Source organism: Austrofundulus limnaeus, unplaced genomic scaffold, assembly GCF_001266775.1.
Source record: "Austrofundulus limnaeus strain Quisiro unplaced genomic scaffold, Austrofundulus_limnaeus-1.0 Scaffold559, whole genome shotgun sequence".
In the NCBI taxonomy this organism is placed as follows: Eukaryota; Metazoa; Chordata; class Actinopteri; order Cyprinodontiformes; family Rivulidae; genus Austrofundulus; species Austrofundulus limnaeus.
The window spans coordinates 132921-139842 of record NW_013952961.1 but is presented as its reverse complement, the minus strand read 5'-3'; positions in this window follow the sequence as shown (position 1 = coordinate 139842).

The following is a 6922-nucleotide window of genomic DNA, read 5'->3' as shown; positions in this document are numbered from 1 at the left end:
AGCGACCCGACCCCGGATAGGCGGAAGAAAATGGATGGATGGGTGGATGGATGGATGGATGGAGTTTTTTATTTTGTCATTTTCAAAAAAATTTTTAAATATGATACTTCAAAATCCACATAACAATATGTTGATGGAAACTTGATGGCTGTTATGCAACAGCCATGCGACTGTGAAAGGCTGTATGTAAATACAGAACTGATGCATTATCTGTCCATTTATATAACACTGACTTGTGAGTATGTTGACAATCATTTTTAGTGTATGTTGCATGTATGTTTTAACACGGAGATATTGACACCCTGTACAGTGATTTATGTGTGTAATAATGCACAGCCTTCATACTGTTGAGAGCAATCATTAAAAATCACATCACAAGCCTCATTTGGATAAGGTGAGGGGGATGTTGGTGATAAACCTTGGCCGTGCTATTTGGTAGCTATAATCATTACTCTGAGTGGCATTTTTCAACCGGGCTGCAATGGTTGAAGTTGTACAGCTCTCTCTCTACACCTTATGATTCATGAGGTCACATATGGCTTCTTACACCATGACGCTTAACCAGAAGTGCTTGCCAGCTTGGTTTCTATTCTTCAATTTGAAATCACTACATTTTGTCAGCAGGATGTAGAACCACATTTAACCCCATATGCATGTAACTTGCCTTTATGACTGACAATGTGCAAAATAAAATATGTACATTTTCATTCTTTTCACTAAACTAATACAGTTGTGTGTTTGCAGTCATGGTGAAAGTGTGCGGAAATGCATAAGCCTGGTTTCTACTCCCATATTTATCCATGAATAATTGAAGACACATCTCCTAATTCATTATTAACATGCGGAGACATTATTTGCAACACAACTAAACAGACAAGACAATTAAAAAAAGATGGTAAGTGGAACAAAATGTAAAAATATGATGCTCTTCTGTAAAATAAAAAGTAAAAGCTGTGATTTATTTAACAAGAACAGTAAAACACTTCTTGTATCACAGGAGGAGAACTAGGAACAACTTTTTCATTTAGCCATCCATGTTAGAAAAGAATGATCAGGAATGATACATGCAGTAACATTTTTTATCACCTGGCCAAAATTGTTACTTTTAGAACTTTATTAGAACTGCACATTTTAATTTTAAATTTTATTTTTTTAGCATTTTGAAGCTCGACCCACACCCTCCCACAGCTCAAGTGAAATAGCCCCCTGCCTCAGACTAAAAAACTACTAAGATCCTGTTTAGGGCTGTATTTTATCACTGATTCATCCCAAACTTTTCAGCATGAGCTGACTCACAGACATGATAGGATCCAAACATCCAAGCGTAGTTCAGTGGACATTAAAGACACTGCCTGCCTATCAAGACATCCAGCAGTCCCTGGGTAAGATTCCTGTTCTTTATTGTCCTGACTTTACGAAACCTTTTGTCTTGCAAACAGATGCCTCATAAAGTGATATTGGAATTTATTGATCACAAAGCCCTCCAGTGGATGCAACAAATGAGAGAAACCAATAACTCCATTATATGATGGTACCTGGACATGCAACCATTATGTTTAACATGTTTCTGACAGCTGATCGTGATGGCAGACTACCTCTATCGCTGGTGCAGTGAGAGTTTCAAAGGAAGGGACACAGTTAGTTAACTTTCTTTATCAAATTTTGTAATAGCTTATTTTGTCATTTGCAATGATGTACCTTTTGTTTCTATGTCAGTCCCTTTGGAGATGCTGCTGAACTTGTCCCGCCTCTCACTGTGAAAAAACCCAGCTGCAACAGAGCTACTGTAGAGATCCCAACTACCTTAGATCCTAACATTTTGCATGTCCGCAGAGGGAGAAGTTTAAATTTGTCATTTCAATTCTGATGTTTTCCACTGAGATTGTAAATTCTTTTTCTTAGATTACAATTAAATTAGCCTGGCAAAAACCAGCCCCTTGTCTTCATACAGAGGGCCTGGAATCGCGACTATTCAGATGCGATTTCTTGCTGGAGGCGTGGCCTCTGTTAGATCTTATTTACCCAATCACTAACGCTTGTCTGTGAAATATGTAGAGCGCCAGCTCGGCTGTGAAGGAAGCTAGGCTAAGAAGCTAACTGGAAATTGTGTGCGCTGCAAACAACCATCCACTGCTGAGAGCAGAGAATTCCAAGCTGAAGGAGATGGCTGTAAAGGATGCTGCAGGCTTTGTCAGTTTAATTTGGAAGCCTTATCAACACGGACTGGCTTCATTCACATCCTCCGCTGCATTGGTAAACTACAGGCAGACTAAAACGGTGTAGAAAATCAATGTCATTCACAACTCCTCCTTCTGTTCGCTGGTTGGCTCAGTTGAAATTCTACCAGAAGAATCCTTGTCTGTGGGAGAAATCCCAGACAGAGCAGAGAAGGGAAACTAGAACTGAGCGGAACTGCATAGGAAGACAATAGCCATTAAGTATTACTTTGAGCACTTTTGTTGCTAAACCTATTTGTAATTTAGTATACTGAATTTGTTGTTTTATTTCCCCACCTTGTGTGTCAGAATGGCCTGATCAGCCACTTTATAAGTTCCGCTCTGGTTTCAATCAAGATGTCAGTTAGTGCTTCAGTTCCTAAGTTAACACATTCTCACTCCCAACTCGTCAACATATTGACGCTTTTCCAAAGTTTCCTCTGCGTCTTATTTTTATGCGTCTGGTGACCCCCCTCACGTCAGTCCTTGCCGCCCGCAGCTTTTACGGGTTGCGCCACCAGGGGTCTTTGGGTCGTAGGTCTGAGGTTAATATGAGGGATCAGGATAAATGATTAAGTGTAGGTAGTGGGGTCAGGGATAGGATGTCTACAGCGAATATTAGGTAATTTTAGGCTTTGGAACACGTAGTTGACGTGAATTTCCTACATTTTCTAAAAATGGTTAATTTTAGGTATCAGGGTTACTGGTTAATTTTAGGCACTAGGGTCAGGGACAGGATGTCTAAAGTGAATAAAGGTAATTTTAGGCTTTGGGACGGTAGTTTTTGTGCATTTTCTACACTTTCAGAAATTATGACAACAGATTTCGCCCCATCTCGTCAAAAAATGACGCAAGGGGAGTTCCCGATGCGTCAAAATCAGACGCAGAGGGAATTTTGGAAAAGCGTTAATATGTGATGACTCAGGAGTGAGAATGGGTTGCCTAAGTTGGTACCTTAGTTTTGTTATGACCTCTTTTATGGGCCCAGACTGTAGCGTTTAGATTTTTTTGTAAATAAATTAGAAAACTTTTAACTTACCCTCCTGTGTCTCCTTGTTGGCTAATATGAACCCTCACATCTCATGATTGTTTTGGAAGGGTGGGACATTCGGACTTACATGTTGTAGCTGTTGAATCCCACCAGGATTAATTGTTATGAACAATCATATGTACACATTATTTATTCAGGCCCTGTCAAATAAAGATATGAAAACTGTAGTTTAAGGTGGTCAAGAAGGATATTGGTTGTTAAAAGCCAAGAAACTACTCCCAAGGTCAATGTGATGTTAGAATTATACAAGAGATGTCTTACTGTAGTGTGTGTGTGTCTGTGTGTGCGTGCGCGCGTTGCTGGTAGGAACACCAGGTGTGTGGTGGAGAGGAAATTGGTACATTAGTGTATGATAGAGAAAAGAGAGTGCAGAAGAGATTGCTAGAAAGAGACACAGGAAGGAATCCTTCCCCAGGGAGAAAACACTGCATCAGTTTTACTGAGAGAGATCTGAGCAGAGGAAAGTGTTAGTGTGGCCGCAGAGTAAAATGTCTGTGTTGATGCTCTGAAGACACTGACCTCACTACGTCTTTATGCATGTGTGCATTTCTTTTTGTGTGTACATGTATATAGTGAAACATGTTTGTGTTTGGGCACTGTTTTGTTTGACTGTGCTAACACTGAAAACCACATGTTAATTTTCCTTCAGTTCAATGAATTTAAATCAGGATGTTTAAACGTGTGATGTGTGCACAACATGTGTTTTTGAAGGGATGAGAGCAAAGATTAAATCAGCTGACTTCCCCTGGCAGTCAGAGTGATGGGGGTAATGGGGGGCCACGGGGGGGGCAAAACATCGATGGGCTTCCCACTGACCCCCCTTTGGCCAGACATGTTTGTCCTCTTGATTCCAACGTTTTGCTTGGTGTTAATAATTTTAGTTCATGTTAGTTCCAGTTAGTTAATTTTAGTTAGCTATTGGGCTAAGTAGAACTTTATAAACATAAACAAAATATTGTTTTTAGTTTTGTTTTTGCCATTGTCAATGAACAGGATTCACAGACTAGGAATTTGCTTTGATGTAAGGTGCAATAAGTATAAAATATAAGAAATATAGAAAATACAAAGGATAAAGGAAAAAATAGAATAAAACATATAAAACATATGCACACCAGCTCAATACAGTACTTGGAGCAGACAATATATTTGGAGTATGGCAGTTAGATCCAATGATAAAGTGACCAGAAAAACAATATAGTCAGAGTTGTGTAATTTAAAATCCAGTGGTGATAAAATGACCAAGGCAGTTATAAAGTGACGTGGTTCGTGATTCTAAATGTTCAAAAGTCTGACGGCAGAGGGGAAGAAACTGTTCTTATGGAGGGATGTTCTGGTCCGAATGGACCGAAACCTTCTGCCTGAGGGGAGTGGTATGAACAGACTGCAGGATGAGAAGGGTCAGCTCTGATCCCACCTGCTCGCCTCACAGTCCTGGAGACGTACAGGTCATGGAGAGATGGGAGGCTGCAGCGGATCACCTTCTCAGCGGAGCAATGCGCTGCAGTCTGTGTCTGTCCCTGGCAGTGGCCCCGGCATACCACACCATGATGGAGGAGCTGAGGATGGACTCGATGATGGCCGTGTAGAATTGTACCATCAGACTGGTCGGCAGCTTAGCTTTCTTCAGCTGTCGCAGGAAGTACATCCTCTGCTGGGTCTTCTTGACGAGGGAACTGATGGTCTGCTCCCACTTGAGATCCTGAGTGATGGTGGTGCCGAGGAACTGGAAACAGGCTACAGTGGTGATGGGGGTGTTGTTAAGGGTTGGGGGGGGGGGGGAGAAAGGGCTGTGGCCTTTCTGAAGTCCACAATAATCTCCACTCAAAGAGAAAACAAAAAATAAGTAGGTCCTCTGGACGGGTTCTTCTTTAATGAACTTTTCGTTTCTCCTCCAAGAGACTTCTTCAGTCTGAGGAGTTTCAGGTGAACTATGCCTTATAAGCACTGCCTCCACATGGTGTTCATAGACGGTCATGTGCCCCATCACCTGACAATGGTTGGGGCCCTGATTCACACCTTTTGTTCACAGGGGGCGGAGTCATACTTGCAATAACAGTGTTGTAGGAGGAGGACAACTGGACACGAAGGCCTCCACCTCTGTTTAATGGTGGACAGTTTTTCTTCGCAAAAATGGCTTCTTTTACTCCTCTCTCAAACCAGCGTTCCTCTCTATCAAGGATGAGAACATCCTCATCCCTGAAAGAGTGACCGCTGGCCTGTAGATGAGTGTAAACTGCTGAGTCCTGACCTGATGATGTTGCTCGTCTGTGCTGGCTCATTCTTTAGAACAGACTGAAGAAGTCTCTTGGAGGAAAGACGAAACATTTTAATAAAAAAGAAACTGTCCAGAGGACCTATCTATTTTTGATTTTTCTACCTGGATTACTGAGATGGATCAGGACAATCAACTCTACTGTTTTCTGGGCTTTGAGCTCCAGGTTGTTGCTGCTGCACCAGGTCACCAGCCGGTCTACCTCCCTCCTGTAGGCAGACTCATCACCATCCGAGATGAGCCCGATGAGGGTGGTGTCATCTGCAAACTTAATGTTTTACAGAGTCATGGCTGGAGGTGCAACAGTTAGTGTACAGGGAGAAGAGCAGAGGGGAAAGAACACAGTCCTGTGGAGATCCTGTGCTTTTGGTCTGTGTGTCCGAGACAACTTTCCCCAGCCACACCAAGATAAAAACAACAAAATTAAATAATTCAGATGAAGTTAGAAATAATTTCACAACTCTTCTCCCCCGTCCTCCCCCTCCTGTCTGCGCTATCTGCAGCTGATTGTCTCCTCACCCCCTCACATCCCCGCACGTGTGAGAAATACAGACTTTAAAAAGTGAACTTTTTATAACATCCACACTGGCGAAGGGCGCGCCCCGAGTACCCAAAGCGTGACTTTTGCTGTCGTGCTGTTGAAATGTCTCTTGTCGGGGAGGGGTCTGTGGATCAGGGTTGTCTGAGGAGGAAGGAGATGGATGGAGATCCATGAACTTTTATTAAAGATTTAAGTTTTTTTTCCTTCAAAGGTCCTTATGGCTCACTAGCAGAAGCATAAATAATACTAAGAAAGCTGATGATAAGGTTGAATAAAAATCTAAGTCTGATTATGAAGGTAAATTAAAAATATGACAGTGATCATTACACAGTGTGGCTATAATTCCTCACTTCACCATCTGTGTCGCAGCTTCCCGTCTCCAAAATGAGTGTACGCATGTGTCAGAGCTGGCGTGAGGCACCGCACCTTTTCACTTCAAGTTTGGATTTTATAAATCACAACCTTGGTGTGAAAAGTGGCGTACGCAAGTTTCTGGGCTCATTTTGTGCGTACACAAGCGTTATAAATCCGACCCCTGGTCACAACTCGGAGTACTCTGATGACATCTGGCCTTGCTGACATTTTGACTTTTTACAACTTCTCTTTCAATTCTTGGTATTTCTCAAGCATTTTATGTTTTGCCTTCTTGATGTGTTGTGTTCTTGTGTGTGTTCAACCAGGGGTGGACTGGGGCTAAAAAGTGGCCTGGGAATTTAGTACCTGACTGGCCCATTCAAGGTCCAGGCTGGCAGATGATGGAGGCAGATGATGGAGGCAGATGATGGAGGTGGAAACAACAAACGTCATCTCGGGGCACTGTACAAAATCTAAGGATGTAATGT